Source organism: Engystomops pustulosus, chromosome 2 (assembly GCF_040894005.1).
Source record: "Engystomops pustulosus chromosome 2, aEngPut4.maternal, whole genome shotgun sequence".
Taxonomy (NCBI): Eukaryota; Metazoa; Chordata; class Amphibia; order Anura; family Leptodactylidae; genus Engystomops; species Engystomops pustulosus.
This window is the reverse complement of record NC_092412.1, coordinates 230,108,548-230,120,443: the sequence shown is the minus strand read 5'-3', so window position 1 is coordinate 230,120,443 and position 11,896 is coordinate 230,108,548.

The following is an 11,896-nucleotide window of genomic DNA, read 5'->3' as shown; positions in this document are numbered from 1 at the left end:
AATGTGGGACCCCCACAGGTCAATTTAAACATTTTTTTTAAAGATTTACTGCCTGTATATGGTTCTAGAACAGTGCTCCCTGGTAAAGGAGTGGGGATCGTTTTGTCAGTTTATATTTGCCAATTCTGCATTTAAGGACCTTTGGCAGACATCTAAAAGTCTCCTGGTAGGGTTCGTTCATATTGAAAGTGTGTATGAGGATTTCACGGCTTGAGGTCTCTTTGGTATCTGTGCAGGACAGTTTCAAACGAGGTGGGTGGTTAGGAAGGTTGTGGCCCAAAATTTCCATATCATAATTCACTACTTGTCCCACGTCAGAGACTATGGGGCAGACTTATCAAGCTGTCTGAAAGTCAGAATATTTCTAGTTGGCCATGGCAACCAATCATAGCTCCAATTTAAATTATTCATGAGCAATGAGAGCTGAGCTGTGGTTGGTTGCAATGGGCAACTAGAGATATTCTGACTTTCAGACAGCTTGATAAATCTGCTCCTATATGTTCTAATACTGTATATTTTGTATAGTGGGGTCCCTGCATAGAATACTATAGTGCAAAAAGCCACTGAAAAGAATAGCTACTAGAATAATATATATATTTAATATATATATTCAAATATTAAAATGTAAATGATAAAAAAAACACAATCCTAACATGATAAAAAAAACATTTAAAACTGTCCAATAATTTTTCTTTATTGTATACATTGCTCTTGGGTTGAAGAATATCAACACTAAACATAATACAATATCATAATAATAACATATAATTTAATGTAATAATATTTAACCTAAATCTTAAAAAGAATGGAATACATACAGTATATTGTATATATTCAGTATATACAGGGTGTAACAAAAAGGACAGGACTTTGGAATATCTTGCAAAATACACATCTGATCAAAATATTTTTCAGAAATCTATCCAATGCTATCAAACTTGGCCCCCTACCCCCACCCCCTGGGGATGGGACGGGCGGCAGCTTAAAAATTTTAAATGGGAACACCCATTTTTTATTGCAGATCCAGATTCCCCAGGAAAGATTACTTTGATTTGACCTAGGTCTTTTTCAATTTTTGTGAAAGATAGTGCTGTAAACCCCAAAAAACTAAATGTTTGCAGAACATTGAAAAGGGGGTATTTCAAAAATAAATGAATGCTAAATTCTTCGAAAAGCTATCCAATGTTACCAAATTCTACCACTTAATGTAGAGCATTTGAAATTTTTAAAAACTATGTCGGCAACAAGAAAAATACCCATCTTCAGAGGGGAGAAGATTTAAAAGAGTTGTCCGAGATTATAAATCATCTCAAAGTGGACTGGGGGGGGGGGCTGTACAAAAAGTAAACCTGTACCCGGTGTCCCGCCCTCCTGCACTTCAGGTCCAAAAATACTTCGGCCTCCTGGCAAAGTGCATTAATCAAGCCCCGAAGAGAACAGAAAACTTCTTGTATGTTCACTTGTTGTTCCTTGGTTATGCTAAATTTAGTGTTGCAAATAAAATTTGATTCCCCCCCTACCTCTCCCCTGGTGGGTGAAAATACAGGGTCAACTTTGGCATAATTGGATAGATTTTAAAAAATATTTGTCACAATTTTTTTTGTTTTTAGATCCGATTCCGAGATATTCCCATTACTTTAGCGAACTGTTACCCTTTTTGATTTATGGAGATTACAGTGACATCTGTCAATAAAAATCACTTGAATCGTAGATTGAATCAATGTAATTTTTCATGGGGAATCTGACTCTGCAATAAAAAATGGGGGTTCCCATTTAAGATTTTAAAGTTGCCTCCTTGCTTAACCCCCAGGGGCTGGGTGTGGAAGGCCAAGTTTGGAATCATTGGATAGATTTTTGAAAAATATTTGACATGAATATTTTTAGGTTTTTGATGTATTTCACAAGATATTCCACCGTCCTGCCCTTTTTGTTACACCCTGTAAATATATATATATACAGAGAGAGAGAGAGAATAACAATGAAAATGTCATAATAAAGCAAATAACACACATTGATATACGAATAAATCTCAAACTATATGATAGAAAAATATAATGGGTTTTGAGAAGTCCATTCATCACAGGTCACACATAATTCATACGTGACATAAAACACTTCTGTACATTGTTCCATTTTAAAGATTTATCTTACAGTGAAGTATTCTTGATGTCATAGCTGTGATAATACTTTACATTTTTAGATTGATGCAACTTCATTCTGGAATATCTGTTTAAACAGTATCGCCTCATTAATATGCATCGAGATGGTGGCATCCGGAATGACATATGATATCGCTATGCTGGGTTATGTAGGTAGAAGAGACATAGATCATTGTCTGATAGTTTGATGGATTCCCTAAGGACATACAGGAATATAAGGAGTGAAAGATGTGAATAGAGAAGTGGATGAACATAGAACATCCTTATGGTAAAGAAGTATCTAAAGTGTCTGTAAATTCAGGTTTTGGCCATAAAGACATTACCGGACCATGATGTAGAGTTCCCTTGAGTAGTCATGTGTCTTGTTTACAGCTTAGTTCTATACAAGTGAATATCGCTGAACTGTAAGACCATATGCTAAAGTATATGGCATTGTGCGTTGTAGGAATTAAGGAGATCATAACACTTATATAAAAATCACAAGTTTTGGACAACCCCTTTAATCAGGAAGTCACGGAATGACGTGCTGCCTCGTCACGTGACTTTGGGTGCGACTGTACGGGTTAATTTATTTAGCCCAGTTACACAGTCCAATTATGGATCCCCTGCCACCTCTTATTGAATTTACACTGGGACCAATAAGTATCCCATTCTACATCCACTCTTGCCTCTCAAGCAGTGGCCTTGTCACGTTCTGACCTTATTCATCTGAACACCCCCTAGGACCCCTGCTTCAGTAATGGCATCCACAGCCAATTCCTTTTATACTCCCCCTCGTCTGATACCTGTACCAGCACCCCAGTCCATAAAAACCTTGGCAACGGGCACTCCTGAATGGCACCCAGTTATCCCCTTTACAGGCAAAGTCTTTTCTGGAATGATGTCCTCAGGGTTTATAATCTCAGGAAGAATTAGAAAATTACTTGCCTGAGTCTCTTAATCCTTGGGTGACTGTATCGCCCACCATCACAGTCTGCATGTGGTGCTATAACTTTTCCATATCACCAGAAACCAGCAAGACCACTGGTACGCTAGAGTAGACAGTCGCTTCTCTCTCTGGGCACGCAGACCTCAGATGACCCACTTTGTTGCAATAAAAACATTTGTGCCTATCCCCTGATTTATAGACTCCCTCAGTGTAATGTTCTCACCCACTTTGGAGACAGAAGGCCGTGAGGTTGTCCTGTCTTTCTTCTCCTTCCAGCAGGTGGACCTTTGGGGGGATGTTTCCCTCTGACCACATCTCTCCACTTTTCCATATTGGCCACAGAAGCTTCTTCTATGATACCTTTCTCCATTTGTAATAACTACAGAGTTGCTTTGTTGGGTAAAGGCGTACGTGCATCTGGATCTATTATTGTTGTAGATGTGATATCAGTGAATGTGAGGATGTAAAAAAAACTCGCCCTTGGTAGAATCACAGAAATGAGACTGTTCTATCTTTTATAAATGGTTACTGTAGTCCTATCAGCAGAATTCAATTCCCACGTTATGAAAGGTGAATGCAAATATTTCACATTTACACTTATCAGCACTTTTCTTTCATAAAACAGAATACAAATAGAATCAAACAATTACAGAACATTATACATAGCAAGGTCAGCAGAGGAAAAGTATTTTCCATATGGATTTTTATTCTTTGTATGACTGATTTTGCTTATTGAGGATTATTTATCCATCTTTCTATTTTTAGCCCCTGAACCTTGAGATGAGGGTAGATTTCGGTTGACCAAAAGATCACTTTTTAAGGAAATCTACCATCAAAATCCATCATGATAAACCAGGGACACTTACCCATAGATCCAGGCACTGTGACTGTGGTAATCTTCTTATTTTTGTTATCCATTGTCTTGTTCCTTCTAAAATCAACTTTTAAATTTATATCACTGAGCCTGAGGGGCTACCCTAGCCCCTCTGTAATCTGTCTCCCCCTTCCCCCTGCTCCCTCAGCACGTGTTGAGGAAGAAAAGGGGTGGGGTGAGGCAGTGTAGCAGGGGATTGCCCCTCTGGCTCACTAGCATCATTGTAGCAGTTGACTTTAGAAGGAAGGAGGCCATGGATAACAAATATAAGTAGCTTACCACAGTCACAGTGCCTGGATCTATGAGTAAGTGTCCCTGGTTTATCATGCTTGAACTTGATGTTACATTCCTCCTGTCCAGAGCGCGCTCCCACGACGTAACCTGTATTCACAGCTGCGTCTCTGCTCAATGTGCAGAAGCACAGATCTGGACCTAAGCGCATGCGCAGAGCTATGTTACTAACAATATGGCATCCGGCGGATCCCACCTACTGCGGAGCCACGCAGAAAGCTGGGGGATACGACGGGGACAAGAAAAGGAAACCAGGTAAGTAAATTCACTTTGGGGAGTGGATGGTAGCGATTTTAAAAGCAAATACCTATATATTCTTTTATTTTTTTTAGCCAGGGTGGCCAATCTCTTTAAATCAGGAACCGCTTGTATTGAGTTAAGGATACATTAAAACTCAAGTAGGTGAATCACGGACGAGGCAACAATATAAAGAGATTTCAAATGAATGTGGTACATTACTAAAATATTCATATTCCACATCTATACTTATCATGATATTATTCCAAGATAGTTAAGGTAGGGGCAGCATAGACAATGGCCACATAATCCATCAATTTGTCGGAGGATCTTAACTAGGCTAACAATACTCTGTCTCTAGGGCTGAGGATGGGTTATAAGTCATATTGTTGATGATGCAGACTCAGCAGGACTTTTCTCTATAATTGAAGGGGGCTTTGTAAATTCCCACCGTATTACATCTCGCGCAGGGTGGAAAATGCTTACATATTACTAACATTTTGTGCTAAGCTTACACTTTAGCTGCGCTGTTTCCCTGCATTGCCGCTTCAAATACCAATGTATCCTGATGTCTTGTTTTCCCCAGGACAGGGACTTTCTTGCTCTGATGAACTTCATGAAATTTTTCCATCTTCATATCCCACAGGCTTTTTTAAATGTAGGAAAGAGGCAGTGAGATCTCGTTTTACATTCTTTGTGCATATACAGCACAGATGTGGTCTGAATTCCATGCCTTGAGGTTATAAAGAAGCTGAATAAAATCAGCTTATTTCTTCCTATATTTCTGCATCCGGCAATTTACATGCATTTTGCTTTGATGCAGAAGTGTTATGGAGACGACGATGAATCGCTGTAGATCATAGAAAGTTCAGGACATAGAAGAGGTGACAATGGCGTCATGAAGAGGATCATCATCATTTACTGAAGGTTGAAGAGCACTTGACCTATTTACTGAGAGCATCCCAAGCTTTGAAGTCTCTCGCTCATTAGTATAATGAACCAATGATAGGGATCTATTTTATTTTCAGAACTTAAGAGTTTTAGATCAGTTTCTTCATGTACAACTCTTCTGCCTAAGACATTGGGCAAATGATGTCATATCAATACTGAAAGAATAACCATACACTGAACATATGCCACACCATTTGCTCAATAGTTTCATAACACTCATGATTGTAACACATGAGCAATGCTTGTGCTGCATCAGTACCATTCACTTCCTATCCCCATGTCACCCATGTACCAATCACACATTGGACAGGGCTTCCTTAGGCCCACCAGAGAAAATCAATCTGGGGGTCCACTCTTTATTGTCTCCCAAGAAATATACTCTAGCAGCCTTTAAATTTTGTTTTTTTCTGATGGATTTCTGGGGTTCAGTATTGGGTTGAGCCAGGGCCCACCAGAGGATCCTTTGGTACTCTGGTGGGCCAGTCCGACACTGCTCACAATGGATATATACTGCCCATGTACCACTCACATGTTTGACACATGTCACACATACAAGACACGGCACGAGCCATGGATTAGACAAATGTTACATGTTCCAATGTCACAAAAATCTGTAATACATAGCATAATAGAATGAATGGAGGATTTATAAGATGGCACTGACATCAGCACGAAAATGCCGGGATGGATACAAGTTGGGTTAAAAAAACAATGTCCCCAGGAAATTAAAAAAAAAAAGAACACCAAATTACTGAATATTTCACAATTTTTATCCAATTAGTGTTAGTGTACCAGAAAATTATTTATCTCAAAACCACAGATTTTAACCCATTTTTTAAACATTTATATGGTGTGTCATCCGTGTGCCTTCCGGTGACACCAGAGCTTGCCTGCAGGAAAACTCACCTCTCCTTGTTCCAGCAGCAGTTGCCCCAGTTTGGTGCACGCTTCCCGTCTCCTAGGGCGTGCGCACGCCTGCTCGAAAATATTTAAAGGGCCAGCACACCGATAATTGGCGCTGGTCTGCATCCTTTCCTGATAAATTTCCAACCCCTTCCTGTGTCCCCTGCCGGATCTTTGTGCTTCTAAGCTTTGTTCCATGCCCTTCCTGATTATCCTGATTTCCTGTTGTGACCTCGATTCCGTTCCTGACTCTGATCCTGTGCTGCCTGTCCTGACCTGCCGCTAAGTCCCCAACTCTGATCTTTTGCTGCCTGTCTGTGCCTGCTGCTGCCTGTGGAACGACCTGATGGTACCACGCCGCAACAAGTCCAACCCGCTTTGCGGCGGGCTCTGGTGAAAACCGGGTACCACTTAGACTTCGTTCCCAGGTGTCAGCTTACGTCATCATCTGCGGTGGTCCATAGGCCACTACCCCCGGTTCCTGACATGGTGCTGGAAGGAACGTGTAGAAATTATGTTTAGGAACAGAAATTGAATACATTTGAGAAATAATAGTAGAATAATCAGAGACGCAATAGTAAATATAAAGTATGTAGATCCTGTTTTTAAAAAAATCTAGATTTTAATTATAGGTATGGGAGACTTCAAAATTCTATTTGAGGATGTTTCTTAGAGCCATGTTTCAAATACATATTATTTCTACTATTTGCTTGTGTATTATGCTTCACATCATGTACTGGACCCTGTCAAGTTTAAAAAGGCATTGGTTCGGCCTCATCTGGAATATGTGGTTCAGATTTGGGTACAAAGCCCTGGACCTGAAGAGGGTACAACAGAAAGCAACACAATTGATAAGTGGTATAGAGGTTCTCAGTTATGAGGTAAGTTTAAAAGATTTATTTGATTACTTGATTTATTTAGTCTCAAAAAGAGACAACTAAGGGGGGGGGCATTAATTTAATTTGATTATATAAACGGTCCTCACATAAAATATGGACAAAAAGTTGTTTCAGGTTACATCACCACAAAAGACAAGAGAAAAAAAAGGTTTAATCGGCAAAGACACAAGAACTGAGAATGTTTGGAATAGATGAGCTCAGGAGCAGAGCACAGAGGGACAGCAGAGAGCTTCAAGAATGGTCTAGATGCCTCTTAAAGCAAAAAAACATTGATTCTTATATAATAATATAAAAATGTGTTCTTTTACACCCCTTCCTTTCACCTATGCCTCTTTCTATGGTTGTACAGTTTAAAAGCTCAGATGCTAATATTCTTTTTGTTTTTTACTTTAGTTTAAATAATGATATTATATAGTAATTGGATTGTCAATTGTTTTCCTCAGTAACATGATCAGACATCAAGTTGTTAATCTTTTTTATGTATTTCTATTTCATTCTACTCTAGGTGCTCTCGAGCATGTATGTTTTTTGAAGTGGTAAACGGAGACGACCTGAGCCGTCCAACCTTCACATAAGGCATTACTGCAGTCACATTGCGTGTCTGCCCTTGGCTTTAAGGGTTATCCAGAATAATGATGGCATATAGTTTTTCACACCTCAGTTATTTAGATTATTTGCTACTTTAATTCTTCACACATTTCTTGTTTTTCACGCCTATGTTTCGTTATACTTTTGCTCCTCTTCACAGCTCTTAAAGAAAATCTACCATCAAAATCTATAAACCAGGGGCACTAACTCATAGATCCAGGCACAGTGACTGTGATTATCTTTTCATATTTGTTATCCACGGCCTCCTTCCTTCTAAAATCAAATCACAATTATGTTAATGGGGCAGTTCATATAGCCTCTGCATACTGCAGATTCACAGGCTGTTAGACTGTGGCCCTCTCTGCTTTGCAGCACTTCTCATTTACCTCTGTCCTCAGCACTTCCCCACTCCCTCTGCCTGCTGGTGGTGTTGCCAAAGCCCATTCTTGCTGTGTCTTCACAGGCTGTTACACTGTCTGTCCCCTGCTCCCTCAGCACACAATTGGAGGGGGAAAAGGTCTTGCACAGTGTAACAGCCTGTGAGGCTGCAGCATGGAGAGGCACTGGCAAAACCCCAGAGCACTTCTGACTCATTAGTATAATTTTGAATGAATAACAAATATATAAAATATTACCTTAGTCGCTGCATCTGACTGCAGCTACCTCCCTCTTTGTAGCACTGGATACATCAAGAGGCTTAGGCCTCCTGATATATCCGTCAGGCGGCGCAGTCGGCGAGCAGAACTATCCCAGGTCAGGGAGGCAGAGAGCTTGATAGAAGCTAAATAAATGGATAAGAAGCACTTTATTCTGATGAGATACATTATAAGGTCTCTTTTAATCATTTCTACTACTGATTTATGCAAAGTTTTGTTGAAGGTTTGTGACCATTACCAGGAAATCAACCACACAAAAAACATAAAAAAACCTACAAATAGTCTAGTCTTGACACGTCGGGATCACCTAGAAAACAAGGGAACTATGCACGCCCTCACCACCTCCCTCTTCCATGCTGTGAGCATGGGAGAGGGAGGTGAAATCACGTGAGAGGCGTCAATTTTTGCCCCTCACGTGACATCACATCCCTCTTCCAGTATGGGAGAGGGAGTTGCGTGGTTGTCCATAATTAGTAGCCTGGAGTACCGGACATCTTGTTCCGCTCTCTGTGCTGCTAATTATAAGTTTCTTTTCTAGGTGTCAAGGCTAGTGACAGACAGTGCTGGGATCAAGATGAAGAGGAGCGGGTAGTGAGTGTTTATAGGTTTGTTTAATGTTTTTGGCGTGGTTGATTTCCTTTAAAGGTGTTGTCCTGGTCTTCAGGGGGTGTAAAAATATTAAAGAAGAAATACTTACCTCTCCTTGGTCACTAGCTGCCCGTTTTTCACCAGCCTCTTTATACGGCAGCTCATCATTGATGTCATGTTGTCAGCACGCCCGCTACAGCCTCTGTAGGTGACCTTTATCAGACTGCAGTAGGTACATGCTGTCAATGCTGAACCTCTTTATACTATCATTCCATACTGGATAGAGGTAAGTAGTATTCTTTATGACTTTTAGACCAGTTGGAGTTCATAGTCTGATATATAAAGCTGAATGTATGTGTCTATGTATGTATGTTTGCTAAAGGAATCTGCACAGTCACGTTTACCATCACCAAATTTTGCACAGTCGCTCTCTGTGATTCAGGGAACATCATGGACTCGGTTTTGAGCCAAAATTTTTGCCCATATACAGGAGCCTATGGGGCACATTTACTAAGGGTCCGAACGCCGCATTTTTGTCGGGTTTCACAATTTTTTCCCTGGGTCTTTGGCGCACGTGATTGGATTGTTTGGCATCAGCGCCGGCTTGTATGCAACACAAATCGGGGGGCGTGGACGTCGGACAACCGTACTGATTCGGACAAACCGCGGAATTTAAAAAGCAAATTGTGTCGCAAGATCAGCACTTACATGCACCAGGAAGAAGAAGGTGAACTCCGGCGCACCACAGCGGGGGAAGTGACACATGCAGGACATTGGACACACGATCTTAGTGAATCGCGGCAGACCCGAATCCTCATCAGACAACGCACGGCGGGGATCGGGACAGGACGGGTAAGTAAATGTGCCCCATTGTCTGCTGCTGTGGCAGTTGGAAGCAGAGCCATGATTGGTTGATGCTCTGCCACAGGTTATTAATATGAGTTCTGAGCTTTGATTGGCTATTACAGGAAATGGGTAGAAGACACTTATGTGTGAGGTAAGATGGATAGGGATACAGAGATAGGGAGAGATTTATCAAAAATGTCTGAGGTAAAACTGTTCCATTTGCCCATGGAAACCAATCGGAGATCAGCTGTAATTTTATTTACAGCTGGGGGGGAATGAAACTGGAGCTCTGATTGGTTGCCATGGGCAACTAGAACAGTTCTGCTCTCAGACACCTCTTTTTTTTTTTAAATCAAAGCTTTTTATTGAGTATTTTCAACTTATTTTTTAACATCAACTAACAAACATTTCCCCCCTCCCCCACCCGCAGAAAGACATACAGTCCCACCCTATCCCAACCCGTCCAGACACTTGCATAATGTACAATAACCTGCACAATTATTTTTTCCAAAAGGTACAGCTTATACAAATTTCTACATACATTATAAGGTAATTTCGCATTAGCCACAGGTTTTCAAAGGAAGGCAAACAACGGATTACGTTGTAGGTGTGTTGATGGTAGACCAGGAGTGTCTATCCAGGGACCCCATACATATTCAAATTTTGTTGATGCTTTTCGTTTGCAATAAACACCTTTTTCCAACCTAATTATGTTGTTCATTTTTTTTATATACATCTCAATGTCTGGAGCATCAGGGCGTAACCAATACATAGCTATCAATTTCCTGGCTTGGTAAAGCATTCTACTTACTCCTAATATAATGCCCCCTGTAGCGTTATCTTCCTCTATGTTTCCTAATAAGCAAACAATTGGAGTGGCTGGCAAATCCATTCTGAATACTCGGGAGATAAGGTTTAGCACGTCTTTCCAAAATTGCCCTAGCTTCTGGCATTCCCACATCATGTGTATTAAGTGTGCTCCCTCCATTCCACATCTGGGGCAGTTGTCATTCCCCTGCAGACCCACTTTGAGCAACCACTGTGGGGTTCAATATACCCTGTGTAATAGGTATAATTGTGACATCCTATGGGCTTCACAGAGAGCCAACTGAGGAACCTTCTCCATTATGCTTGACCATGCTTCATCTTCGATTGGGCCTATATCCTCTTCCCATTTCTTGCGGATGGTGAAGGGTTGTTGTTTTTGGTATTCCCCCAATAATGTGGTATATGTTCTAGAGATGTATCCCTTAGTGCCATCCGTCATAGTTAAGTCATCTATAATCTCATGCGTGGTGAAGCGTATCTCTGTTCCTCTAGTTTGTACCTCTAGGGCGTGCCTAAGCTGTAAGTACTGATAGAAGAGATCGTGTGTTAATTCGAATTCTTCACGGAATTGCTCAAAAGTCTTAAGCACCTCTCCTTCAAACAGCTGCGATAAGGCTTGAACACCTTTACTCCCCCATCTCTTGAAGCCCTCTAACTGCATTACCTCCCGCAAGTTCGGATTACGCCACAGTGGGGTAAGAGATGTGTGACCCTCTATTTTGAGGACTATCCTCACCTTCTGCCATATTCTGCTTATCAGTGCCACTGTGGGAATTTGGTCCGGAGGCCTTCCCTGTGCTCCCAGCTAAGGAATGTATAGTGGGGGTCTCCCCCCTCCCTGGTGTTGTAGCAGTTTCTCAGAGGTTTCCTTACCGCTAGGTTGCCCCCAGCCTTTGAGGTGTTGGAGTTGAGCTGCCAGATAATAAAGCCAGGGGTAGGGGACCACCAGCACCCCCTGATCTTTAGCCCTTTGCAGGGTCTCCAGCCTTATACTTGCAGATTTTTTCCGCCATATTAGGGATCTGAACAATCTTTGTATTCTGGTGAATAAATATACCGGTATCCACACAGGTGAATTATGAAGCATATATAAAAATTGGGGCATGAGTACCATCTTACATAGATTAGTTCTCCCAATGACTGATAGG